Below are 12,348 nucleotides of genomic sequence, written 5' to 3' on the forward strand. Positions count from 1 at the left end.
AACTAACGAACTGATCCAATTCCCTTCCTTCTTCCAAGATGTGACCAGTCTTCCTGCGCTACCACTGATCATACCAACCTTCTTAGAACATCTTGAAATTTGCCCCTGAAAATTATTTCCACCTCTACAATACCTCTATCTCTTCTAGCTAAGGAGATGCCATTCTGAAAGCAATTAATATACATGCATATTTCCTTTATTAGAGCTTAAAAATACATCCTTTGTCCAACAACATTGTTGTTGTTCAGTCACCAAGTCATATCCGACCCTTCACGACCCCATGGACTACAGCACGCCAAGCACACACACCAACAATATTACTCCCTTGAATAATATTTCATTTCCACAACTGATCCTGAACTAAATTTCTTCTTGTCTCATATCTTCAAAGGCCCCAAGGGACATGAAATTTTACAGATCTGGATTTCTGCTTCTATTTAACCCTAATATGCACATTTTTTTCTCAATGGCAACTAACAGACTTTCAACACTTTTACTGAAAATATTCAGTCTGAAAAAATAATACAATAAAACCTACATAGTCACTTTCTGGATTCAAAAATTATTAACAAAGGATGTTTTACACACACACACACACACACACACGCACACATATGCATTTTACCATGACTCATGAAATTAGGCCACAGACATCATGGCATTTATTCCTAAGTCATTCAGTATGCATCTCCTAATATCATTTATTAGCTAGCCCATGAGCAAATTTTCCCTGTTCAACCCAATTTTGATCTTCTGTGAAGTGAAAGCCGCTTAGTCATGTCCAACTCTTTGCAACCCCATGGACTACACAGTCCATGGAATTCTCCAGGCCAGAATACTGGAGTGGGTAGCCTTTCCCTTCTCCAGTGGATCTTTCCAACCCAGGGATTGAACCCAGGTCTTCCGCATTACAGGAGGATTCTTTACCAGCTGAGCCACAAGGCAAGCCCAAGAATACTAGAGTGGGTAGCCTATCCCTTCTCCAGGGGATCTTCCTGACCCAGGAATCAAACCAGGGTCTCCTGCATTGCAGGCGGATTCTTTACTTGATCTTTTGCAGCCTTATGTTAAAAAAAAAATCAAATAAATCTCCAAAAACTGTATTTGGTTGTCTTTAGTCTCTTTTAGTCTAAAAACTCTCCCCACAACGGCAATGTCTTTTGAAGAGACTAGGTCACTGTCTGGTATCTTCCATAAAAAGTACTATACCCTGTGAATTTGTATGTTTCCTCATTCAGTTTAACAGGTTCTACTTTCTCTATATTTTTCTGTAAATGAGAAACTAAGTCTAAACAGGTTTTTTATTCTGTTCAGTCACTCAGTTGTGTCCAACTCTTTATAACCCCATGGACTGCAGCACACCAGGCCTCCCTGTCCTTCACCATCTCCCGGAGCTTGCTCAAACTCATGTCCATAGAGTTGATGTTCATCCTCTGTCTAGACAGGTTTTAGATTCATCTCAAACATTCCATCAACAACATCTCACAAATGACAATGAAGACTTCAGACTGCATCCCTCCGAGGCTCATGGCGTCGGGCTGTCTATTAGCGATGCCAGGTTTGATCACGCAGCTGCTTAAGAAGGCGGATGCCAGATAAAATTAAGAAGTAATGCTTGGACTTCCCTAGTGGTTCAGTGTTAAAAAATCCACCTGCAAATGCAGGGGACATGGGTTCGATCCCTGCTCCAGAAGTATCCCATATGCCACAGAGCAACTAAGTCCGTGCGCTACAGCTAGTGAAGCCTGCGGGCTCTCCAGCCCAAACTCTGCATCAAGAGGAGCCTCTATAATGAGAAGCCCAGAAACCCACAAAAGAGGAGCCCCTGCTCTCTGCAACTAGAGAAAGCCCACGTGTTGCAAGGAAGATCCTGAGAACAAAAAATTAATAAATAAGTAAAATATTCTTTAAAACAGTAATCTTGAGTACAAAGAGAACACATTATTCCTCAAAATATTTGTAACTAATGGTTTTAGCACCTGTGGATGATTCTTGCCTGAATCATTTATTTCACTGAGAGTTATAAACAGTAATTTTCTCATTCTACCATTTGCTAGATGTACTAACTTACGTATTTTGTAAAGAAGAGCTGTCTTTCATCAACTACACAAGAGTTCCTCCTAAAAAGCAGGCTAACCATTTATTTCAATTTAATTATTGTCAGAATCATTTATTATTATTTTTTTAATTTAGACTATCACAATGGACTCATGGACTTTCTTCAATGTTGTACTGTCTGTTACAGTCATTCTTGTTGGAGGAGATCACTGAGGGCATTAATTACTGTCAGAATTGCTTTTTATTAATTTTTTTTTAACTTATACTATGACAACAGACTCATGGACTTTCTTCAATTTTGTATTATCTGTTACAGTCACTCTTGTTGCGGGAGCTCACCGAGAGCATGTGACCACTGGATGACTCTACAGTGGGACCCAAACAGTCAGAGGCTTCCTGTCCCCTCTGCTGTCCTTGGGATGTATATTCAGCCCCTTCAGGCCTCAGTCTTGAGAGCCATGTGTTGTTGAGAATATCCTGACTGAAGGAGAGGTGACTGAACCCCATGAAGGCTTCTCTACAGGGATCCCCCACTTTACTTTTACTAAAGATCTTTATTAGTACCTATTTTCACAAACTGAAACAAATCCAAAGAGGATTTTCATTTTATGCACAAAAGCAAGACGTGAAAACAGCGCTCGTTATTTTCCATCAAGGCTTTACAGAGGCAGAACAGACCAGAGCAGAGAGGGGCTCCATCGAGCTCCTTCCCCGGGAACCGCACTCGGCATTCAGCAGTAAGCCTCTCTACCTTCACTTGTGCCTAAGAGCATCTGTGCTTTATATCAACTTATTTTGTGCAGCTGTTAGCAAGATGTGTCCTAGGGTGATGGCTTCTTCACTTTACACCATTCCGTTTACAAAAGGTTCCATGGCCATTCAGAGAGTGGGGGATACCTGAACAAACTTTTAAGCTCCTGGTAGGTAGATGCAGAAATGGACTTGCCTTGCAGCTGCCAAAGACACGCCTTGCACCTAAGTTATCCTGATGGTTAAAACTTCCACCCACCAAGAGGGAGTGGTCTACTTCTTTCTACAGTGTCTCTTTGCCCTCCCGGTCCAGGGGCCAATTTCTAATTTTGCCTGACATCACAGCTTGCCAGGTGGCTCAGACGGCAAAGAATCTGAATGCAATGCAGAACCCGGGTTTGATCCTTGAGTCAGGAAGATCCCCTGGAGAAGGGAATGGCAACTCACTCCACTATTCTTGCCTGCAGAATCCCATGGACAGAGGAGCTTGGCGGGTTATAGTCCATAGGTTGCAAAGAGTCAGACAGGACTGAGCAGCTCACATATTTTGGGAACCAACAACCACTGATGCTCAAATTTATCTGAATTTGGCAACTGAGAGGCCCTTCAGGCTAGCTCCTGGTAACCATTCTAATTAACACTATAGGCTTACACAACCTTATTTGTTTGCGGGCACTTCCTCACTTCCCAGAACAATGAGAGAAGTTGGGCTCATCTGGTACTTCTTCTGCCTAGACTTAGAATCGGCCAAGTTTCCAGAGAGTTTGGGCCCCTTGAATGGGAAACGGTGTTTAGAAGCCATGATTTGTGCACTGGATGTGTTCACTGCTTCTGGACACACTGCTTGGAAGTCTCTGAAGGAGCCAGCTAGTAAACCTGCTTAAAAGGCATGTGTGGTGTATTTCAATATCTGACAGCCTAGACCCCTCTTTACCTTTCTTTTCCTGACCTATCCTAGCTACTCCCGCTTTTTAAAAACTTCTTCTGTATGTAATTTAAAATCAATTTACCTAGTTGCAGAAAACCTTCTTACTGATCTTCCTGTTTAGTCATGTTACATTTTCAAATGCACACACAGACATACACACACTAAGAATGTGACACATACAATCTTGGGAACTGACCTGATGTGGTATGTCACACCACACCCGGAACCATGGAAAGCTTTCTCACTTAAGTCTAATATGCATCATTCATTGAGTTTCTTCTTAAAAGTAATGGATTTTAATCACAGGATCAAGGGTCTTTTTCGCAGGTATCACCTTCCTTCAAGCCTACACAGCATTTGCCTTGCTGAACTACACACACACCCACACCCACCCCCCCACACCCCCACACACACTCCTAAGCTTCAGTGGCTATCCTCCTTATTCTCTTTGTCTGCCCTTAAGCAGATTCCTTTACATCCACTCAGGAAAACACAGGTGTTTCCCAAATGTTTGCCTCCTAAAATGTTAATGTCAATAATCTTGTAACATCTTTTTCTAGCTTTCAGTATACTTTCCAGCTCTGGATCTGAATTTCAATTGCACATCAGTCATTTTATCCAGGTTAATACTGGAACTTCATACCAGTGATGCGTCCAAAACTGAACCATTCTCCCACCCCCAGGCAAATCAGGCTCCCTTCTAGATATCCTTATTTTCTCCTGGCTTGTTTCATACTCCAGGCTTTCAAGGTATCCAGATTCTAAAATTCAAAAGCAGCTTTTGATAGTTTCCCCATCTTGGCCTCCAACCAGTGTAGACGTGTCGATTGATCATCGACTTTGAAATCCATTTCATGGTGTTCATTCACACTGCCCCCACTATACTTTATGTTTCCCATTTTCTACTGAAAAACATTCACTTTTCTCAAGCTCCAAGGAGATTGTTTAATAACTGAATCCTTTTTCACACATCCGAAGAGGCAATTAAAAACAGCATCCTAAAATAACATCTTGCAGTGTTATGTTATTAACAAACAGATAAAGTGAGCTTGAAAAATGTCACACTCAAATGTGTGTCACAGTGCAATTCTGAGCTGGAGATGATGCTGAGCGTGAGATGTCGGTAGACAGAAGAGACACCTATATTTATAGACTGGCTGTGTTGTGAAGGAAGTGGCTCTTCAGTTTGCCTTGTGTAAAAGAATCCTCTTCCACATCACACCACAAACACTTCAAGAGGTGAGACTCCACTTGAGGCTAAATATTTGTAGAGTGCTTTGCCCACAACCTCGGCAAAAGCACTGTGGACACAGGGCCATCTGTTCGGTCCTGACCACAGGGCATGAGTGCCTTCCACAAATGTCCATGGACTGGGTCTCTTCAAAATCCCCACGGTCCTGTTGACCCGCATGATGCCTGGTCACTTGAAGACCCTTTCAGCACCAGTAAGAGTCTTTCTGTAAATGGTGCCATTTTCTGGGATTGCTGGCTGCAGCACTCAGTAGTGAAAACGTGCCAAAATACAACCACCTAAGATAACGGACCAAGAACGCACACACCGCGGTTGTTGTGCATTGAGTGAAAGAAACGGACAAAGAGAATTCCGTCTTCTCAAGTGGAGCATTCCTGTACAGAAGGAGGGCCACGGGTGTTAATTCAGACACTCCTGCCATGTGTCCCTTTACTCCCTATGGAGACGTGAGCAAATTACATCTCCCCAAGCCTCAGTTTCCCCCAAAATATAACATAATGATGCTATCACCTACTCATGGAAAGGAAGGGCACCTCAGGACGTGTTAGTCCTACTTTTCTTTCCCTTTCCTCTTGATTTAATGAAAAATAGCCTTTCCCTACTCTAGCCTGTTAAGTTTCCAAAGTGACTCAAAAATATGTTGCTCCTATTATAATTTAGCATATGGCTATCAAAATGTGTATAAATATTTTGTCTAAATACATGGATGATGTAGGAACACAATTAATTTCCACTGTTAAAATTTAGACAAAATATTCAACTACTTTATTCTAAGCAAAGTAGAGAAATAGATGTGTCAGATGTGATTTTATGAGACATACTGATGCAAATAAAACCTCCAGTTTTTCTTAAGTATGAAGGTACATAAGATGCATTTCGCTGCATCTTTCAGAAAATCTGGGTAGGGTCCCCATGATTTCTGCTATAATTCTCTTCTCCATTTAGATTTCTACATGGCCCAAGAAATAAATCTTGCAGTACTGACCCCAGCTTCACAGGCTCCAAAGACAGTCCAGAAGACATTTATCCTGAATTAACTGAAGTTCTCCTACTAACCCTCTCTATCTAGGAATGGAAAGAAAAAGGCAATCAATAACTCTGTGTTTGCCAGAATGAAGTCCCAGAATAACTGAATCATCAGTGAAAGACTTTTAATTTTATGGGAGAATTAGAGAAGCACAAAATCCATTTCCCACAATGTCAGTGAGTCTAACAAAACAAACAATGAATGCCCCCCAATATTTTCTTGAAAATCTAAAAAGCTTCAGGAAGAAGCAAGACTACTAAAAGCAGGGGTTAGATGTACATAGTCTACCTGCCAAATTTTAATAATAAAAAGAAGAGCGGTGACTGGCATTTTTATAAGACTTGCTAAATATGTAACTAATTTTTGGTACTTTCAAAAGTCAAATTATTACTTACATTTTCTTCAATAATTCTTGTCCTCAAAATCACGTCGCAGTAAAGCTAACCGTCCTTGCTGTCACTAATATGAAAATTCGTTGCCCCACTATAAGTGAGACTTATGAAAACGTCATACTGAACCATGAAAATGGGATTTTAAAGGTATTTGTGCATGTCACTAGAAGTAGCAAATAATAAGAAAATAATAACAACAACCTCAGACCAGTAAGGAATTTTTTTAATTAGATTTTAATTTATTTCCAGAACCCCATAGACACCTTGAAGAATACACTTTATCATTACCTTGGTTTTTTATACACAAAATAGAATTTTCTTAGTGACAATGTGATAAAAGAAAAACAGCTGTATTTCTTTTAAGGCACCGCTAATTACATTTAAAAAATAAAATGTTCAAAAGTCAGAGAGGAGAAAAAATTAAATTGCAAGTAAATATTTCCTTTTTAGCATGCAAACGATTCTGAACATCGACTTCACTTCTCTTCTGCTTCCAGTGTAGTCTGACTTGATGTGATGCACTGCGTAATTAGTTGCTTACAGTATTAGTAAACAGTAAGCAAAGCATGACTGCACTCCTACTCCAGTCAAATGCTTTCCGATATAGGGAGCTTCTCCACACTCTTCTCACTAGCTTCTTTTTTAAAAAGCTGCTTTAAAACTGTTCTAGTAAAGAAGCAGTTATCCATATAGCACGTGGTTGTTCTAGCTAGGAAAATATATTTTTTTGTATATCAGATGTAGTGCATTATTTTTGTATCCCCTTATTTTCACCTTCTAATGGCATCATCAGTTTGCACAAGTTGGGAAACTCTTTTAACCACTAACCTTTCATTACAATTAGAAAAAATAAACTATGTTTTTTTTAAAGCAGTATATCCATTGTAGTTAAAAGAGTGCCTTTATAAATATGTGTTTGAAACCTTTCCCCTTATATACCAGCATCACCATGTAGCTGCTTCATCCACACCAAGAAAAAAATTAGTGTGCTCCTTGCTAGCTTATAATCATGTAGGAAAAAATATGAAATGATTAAATGTCTATTTTTTATGATTAAAATTTCTTCATTTAAAAATTCTTGGACAGACCACACACTCAAGACAGAACTCTGACTAGGGTTTTCTTTCTCTACAATGTTCAAGAGTGGGACATACAATATAAAGTTAATGCAGTGATCCTGGATTTTCAAAATGTCCAAATTTTGGCATCCCCTAGAAAAGTTCTAGCAAATGTAGAAGGCGGCTTTAAATGTGTGATTTATTTATTTGTCACATTCAGGTAATAAAATAAAGTCAGTTAGTGGTCCCGCAGCCACTTTAAATTTATGTGTCTTCTTTCCCTCATCCTCTGCCTTCATTCCAAACCCTCTCTCTTGCAGCCAAATATTTATTTTGCTGTCAGTAAGCAGTTAAAAGTAATCTGCATGATTAAGCTGATCAGAATCAAAGTGGGTTGCTTGCTGAATTTAAGAACATTATTTTTCCATGAGAAACCAGTAGGCGGTGCTAAATCTTGGAAGCCATATTCAAAGATTTTAAACCAACACACAGAGTTGTAGAATCCCCAGCATAATTTATGGAGGAGGAGATTTCAAAATTTCAATATAATAGAAATTTAACATAAGTATGTAGTATAATGAACAAGCAATATTTAATGAAAACCTAATACGACTAAAGGCTCTTAGCATGATCTTTACAAAATTCAAAGCACAACTACTGTATCTGTTCCCACTTGAAACCTTATGAATATCTTCCATCCCATCAGGGTTTCAATCTCATTTGGAAATATCACACATTGCAGTCTGCGTTCTGTACCAGCCTTAAGACAGTTACCCCACCTTAGGGCAGCAAGTGATCCTCATAATGAAAATTATGGTTTGATACTCAAGCTTTGTTTCTCATTCACTGTTTCTCTCTTCTAAAGGAACTAGATGACGTACAGTACATACAACCTACAAAGAAATGTTACACACATGCATTGTCTTGCATTTTTACATAAATGAGCATTTCTACTTACATAATACTTTATTATGATGAAAGTTATTTAAAAAACAGAATGTTCCAAGTGGCATTTTAAATGATTTGCTCCCTGTTTAAACCACATGAAAGACTATATTTTAGTAGTATGCTTACCACAACCAAAAAAAAATAAAAACTTAAAGCTTTATTACATAATACTTGTGTCAAATCTTAGAACTATGCCTTTCAGAGTATCAAGCCTGGAGGTCCACACACAGGGCTTAAACTATCTTCCTTATATAAATGCAACAGGACTTTCTTAACAGAGAAAAGCTACCCTACATACAAGAGTAACACACATTGATTGCTACATTCAAAGATCTCTGAAATGGGACAATGCATTGTGAATTTAAAAAATACATAGCTTTCTAGACATTACGATAATTTTTAACCTGCTACAGATAAATGACTTGTCCTCCTCCGTTACCACAAAGAGTAAAGAAACACAGTCATAAAACTTCATTCCACAAACTGAGCTTAGCGACTTAAATATTTGTTTGAAAAAAGCCATAGCATATGTCATTAACATGTTTATTATGGGCTCTGGATTTAGTTTTTATGCCTATAGATAACCTAGAAGAAAACCTAATCTGAGAAGTAAATTATTCCACTCGCCTTTATATTTATTTTAATAGAATCCAAGCTCTACACTCCAGAATCAAATCATTTAAATAATGACCTCCAGACTTTAAGATTTAAAGTATAACACAAAATTTGTTTGGACAGCAAGTTTTCCAACAGATTCTGTCACTGTGTTAAGTACAGAGAAAGCTTTTGATTAGCAACCGTGGTGCATCTCCAAGAAGTAGTACCAGATTACCCCGGGAACCGAACACGACGATCATAAAACATAAACTCCATAGAACACATTCAACACTGAGTTCTGTGCTCTGCCACCAACACAACGGACTCTATCACCACCATCACAAATCCCAAGCCCTGTCCTGTGCCGGGCTCTCAGGGGAAACCCTTTGCGACCACCATCAGGTGGTTAAAAAGAGGGACAATACATTGTCCCTTTACCACTCCTCCTATGGGTGTAGCCTCATTCATGCAAACTGGCGCTTTCATCCTCAACATGAAACCCAACTGACCATCACGGAAAGTAGCGATCTCCTCCACCTTGGAAGACGCCAGGCACTTAAACCCAGAGCAACAAACACCACGGGGAAAGCAAAGCTCCAAAGACACCACCGCCGAAGAAAGCAAACGGGCAAAACAGGCAGGGGAAAACCGAGTGCGTTGTTGACTCAAGGCAGAGGAGCAGCGGGCGCCGCGCCATCGGGAGCCACCGCCGGGATGTGGAGAGGTCGGGGCCCGGGCCCTCGGCCAGAAGCCGGCGCCTCCGGAGGACGCGGCACGGCCGCTGCTGCCCGCGGTCTCCCGGGCGCCCCCGGCCCGGCCCGCGCCCGCGCCCCTGCGGCTCCGCAAGTGGCCCTCGGAGAACTTACCCGGCCGCCCGGCGCCGCCCGGGGCGCAGACGCCTCCCGCCGACCGAGGGGCGGCGTTTCACGCTCATTCGGAAGCAGCCCAGGCCGGCCACGGACCCGGGCTTCCCCCGGCTCCCGGCGCGGCTTCCCCACCGCGGGCTCGGACGCTGCCCGGGGCCGCGAGCGCGCACACGCGCGCACACACACATACACACACACACACACACACACACACACACACATGTTTCTTTGCCAGGACCAGAGTTGCCATTGCAAACCCGGGAAACGCCTCCAAAGGGACCAAGTACCTGCTCTGTGCGAGCTGCTCAGCTGTTCACTTCATCTTCCGTTGACAAGGAAACCAAACCGCACTTCATTTTTTTTTTTTCCCAGAAAAACCTTCCACTGCCATCATTTGAAAATGGATTTACAGGGAGGGGAGAGGGAGGAAGAAGGGATAATATAGATATAGATATCAGGATATCTTTCATAAAATGATCTTGGGTTTTTTGTTTTTTTTAAAAAAAGGCAGATGTGCAAAAGTCACACTTAATTTAAAGGAGGAAAAAAAAGTATTTGCTTAAAAATAATCCCAGGAACCAGCTGCAAGAAAAGTTTCATGTTATCAATGGATATCAAAAACAAGTAGGGGGAAAAAACAAAAACAAAAACAAAAACGAATTTGTTCTCCCCGGCTTCCAAAAAAGAGCACACACACACAAAAAATAAATAAGAAAATTCATGTCTTTGCTCAGTGGTTTGTATTCGTATAGCAAAACCACAAACTTGTAAACACTGCCGCAAGATCCCACCTATACAAAAATCTTATCAGAAAAATAGTATGCAAAAAAAAGAGTTAGAAACATGCTTTTTTTATTTTTACAAAGGGGGGAAAAAAAACAGGCACCATACTTCATATCGCTTTTTCCTTCAAACCAGTTGCACGTTTTGCTGGACTTGGGAGTCGCTCCTCGCGGGCACGGTCGCCGCGGACTCCCAGACGCAGCGCCTCGTCTACAGAACCGTCGCATGCTAGAAAAACTTGGATTCAGGAAAAGGCTCAAAACCATGCTCCTCCAGCTTTCCCAAATGCAAACAATAATCAAAGAAGTGGAGAAAAAAAAAAAGAAGAAGAAGAAGAAAAAACAAAAACACAAAAACAAAGGGGGGGGCAAAAATAAAAATAAAAAAAAAAAGAAGAAGAAGAAGAGGACAAGAATGCCACTGAGAAGGTACTCACCGAGCGGGAGTAAAATGTTGGAATAAAAATGAGATTTAGGATAAAATACAGTATGGCGGTGGAAGAAGGACTGAAGCGCGTGTTTCTCTGTCTCTGCCTCGGGCACTGACACGTGACTCGGAGCCGGGCTGACTCGCAGGCACGGCCGGGGGGGACCCGGGCTGCCAAGTGGGGGGGCCCGCCGAGCCCCACTCCGGCGGCGGCGGCGGCGGCGGCGGCTGGGAGCGCGGAGCCCGGAGCCCGCGAGCGGCAGCTCCCGGCGAGGCGGCTCCGCTGTGAGCCCGGACGAGCAGGTGCCGCTCACGCGGGCGCTAGGCACACGCACACGCACACGCAGGGCGGGCGAGAGGGGGCGCAGCGCGGGGCCGGCCGCGGCTAGCAAGGCCCGGGCACCGCCGCCCACGGCGGGGAGCGCGCGCCCTGGGGCAGCTGGGGGTCGCCGATCGCACGCCCGGGAGGAAGCCACCAACTTGCCGCCCACCTCCAACTTGTTGTCGCTCGCCACTTCCCCTGTTCGCCTCTGTTTTCCACACCAGGGTGGTCACCTGCGGAGAGATGCCAACCCTCTCTCTCCAGAAGTTTCACTGTGAACGCGCGATCGAACGCACCCACTGCGCCCTCCCCGCACCCCCCGATTTCTCGCCCGATCCCTCCCCAGCTGCCCTCGCCTCTGCGGTTCCCCACCCGCCCCCCGGATCTGCGCGCCCCCCTCGCGGATCTCGGGGAGCCTGGCTCGGCGCGCTACCGGGGGGCGTTGTCAGGGGCCTTGACTGCCAGCAGCGCGCAGGGCATCTCTCCGACCGGGCACACCGGCAGTTGGAAAGACAAAACGAAATCTCCGCGTTAGGCAGCCGGGTCCAGCGCTTCTTCCCGCGGACGGGGGTCCCGATCGTCCGTTGGCTCGGGGACCGGGCATGGTCGGCCTCGTCGCGCGCGCGCGCGCCTCCCGGCGCCCGGGGGAGGTCCTGCCCGGCGGTAGAGGCCCGGGCCCGACTCCTGCCCAAGTTGCGGGCCGGAGCTGGAAGTCCCAGGGGCGGCGCGGGGGACAGCGGAGAGCCCGGGTCACGGGTCCCCGGGAAGTGGGGGGGTCTCGGCGGAGAGAGGACCGGGAGGCGGCGGCGCACCCCGCCGGAGCCCAGGTGGCAGAGCCATGGATCGTGAAGGTGAGGGCGACGCGGGGATTTCTCCACCTGCTCCTGGCTTTAGGAAGCCGGTCGCCTGAACAAAGATCCCATCGGCCAATCGCTGGATGC

At 44.0% G+C, this 12,348-nt stretch overlaps 1 protein-coding gene across 7 annotated transcripts in view; it reads right to left on the reverse strand.

The window, feature by feature from the left end:
* RALYL (RALY RNA binding protein like) overlaps positions 1–12,039 on the reverse strand; it is an 829,513-nt gene extending 817,474 nt beyond the window's left edge. For 3 of the 7 annotated variants that reach the window (XM_059893234.1, XM_025001556.2, XM_010812205.3), the window contains exon 1: positions 9,877–9,963. The gene's annotated coding sequence lies outside the window, so the exon portion shown is untranslated. 7 annotated transcript variants of the gene reach the window in all.
* Between the last annotated feature and the right edge of the window lie 309 nt (positions 12,040–12,348).

This window comes from Bos taurus, chromosome 14 (assembly GCF_002263795.3).
Source record: "Bos taurus isolate L1 Dominette 01449 registration number 42190680 breed Hereford chromosome 14, ARS-UCD2.0, whole genome shotgun sequence".
Taxonomy (NCBI): domain Eukaryota; kingdom Metazoa; phylum Chordata; class Mammalia; order Artiodactyla; family Bovidae; genus Bos; species Bos taurus.